This window comes from Cyprinodon variegatus, unplaced genomic scaffold (genome assembly GCF_000732505.1).
Source record: "Cyprinodon variegatus isolate N-32 unplaced genomic scaffold, C_variegatus-1.0 Scaffold899, whole genome shotgun sequence".
NCBI lineage: Eukaryota > Metazoa > Chordata > Actinopteri > Cyprinodontiformes > Cyprinodontidae > Cyprinodon > Cyprinodon variegatus.
The window spans coordinates 310722-311982 of NW_015151352.1; the positions used below are offsets into that span (position 1 = coordinate 310722).

The 1261-nt window shown below is 36.2% G+C and overlaps 1 protein-coding gene across 1 annotated transcript in view; it reads right to left on the reverse strand.

The window, feature by feature from the left end:
* tdrd12 (tudor domain containing 12) overlaps positions 1–1261 on the reverse strand; it is a 66395-nt gene that overhangs the window by 61299 nt on the left and 3835 nt on the right. The gene's annotated exons all lie outside the window — the stretch shown is intronic.

A 1261-nucleotide genomic window follows, 5' to 3' on the forward strand; every position in this document is an offset into this window, starting at 1 on the left:
TAGTTTTAGGTATAAATAATGATCCACTGATTATTCCTGGCTGACTGGACTTTTCCTTTAAGGAAAGGATCCAAATGATTTTCTTTAAATAAATCATAGCATGAACACATTATCAAAGTAGTTCGATGGTTGAATGTGACAGTCATAGTTGTAGATTATGCAGCAGAGATTTTACCCAAGACTAATTTCCTTCAGGACAATAAGGTTTATATCATCATAAATCTGCTGGTTTTTAGAAAGTCCTTCCCCCCTTATTGCACATCTACGATTCTTTTTCTTTCTTATAAGAACATGAATAATTATTGTAAATTAAAATTGTAAATCCTCGGATGCTGCCCCATATAGACTCTGCAGGTAAATGAGACGCTTGGAAGCCCAGAACCAAATGGGACCAACGCAGCATTAGAAAAATGTTTAATGAATAATGTTTTATTCAAATATGACTTCATGTTTTTATGTGTTTTATGTGGTCATAGTCTGTAACTAGCTAACCTTGCAAGCAAGATGAATCGTTGCAAAATTTGTGATTTAACAAATTCCCAAAAATACATCTTGACAGAAGCAAAATTATGCGTTACCTCGATGTGACCACCAGAATGCTTTGATCTCTACGACGCCCACACATCAAGCAGAGGCTGAAGCAAACAAACATGGCTGCATCTGTTTCAGTTGAATACCCTCCATTTCCTTTTTCAAAATGAGCAAAAGGATTGTTGCCTTTTTGTATTTTATGATGTTTGTGTTCACTACTGACCAGATTTGGTAAGAGGCTGATTTATCTGTTAAATCTGCAAGTTGTGAAATAATGTGACACATCACAGCTACTGCTGCTGCTGTGATTGGTTGAAAACTCAACATGGGAGGCAGGTACCCAATCAGCCCAAAATATTGTACTGAATGTCAAAGTTTAAAAAAAATCCACTGGACTTGGTTTCCAAGATTTGAAGACGTTTCGCCACCTCTCCAGGAAGCTTTCTCAATTCAAAGCTTCCTGGAGAGGTGGCGAAACGTCGTCTTATATTTCTTGTATAGTTTAATAATGTTAACAGGGTTTTTTTGGGGGGAATATTTCAGTTTGATGTTTTTAAAGAGTTTGTTCTAAAAATAAAACTTTAAATGATGAAGTAGGTATCAGTTATGTTTAGGTCTTTGTCCTCGTTTCCCCTTTCAAAAGAAAATCCTGACAAACAGGGCTTAAACTCAGACCTATGGGTGTATTCAGAATGTCACCTTACACCTTTAAGTATTCAGCTCCTGAAAT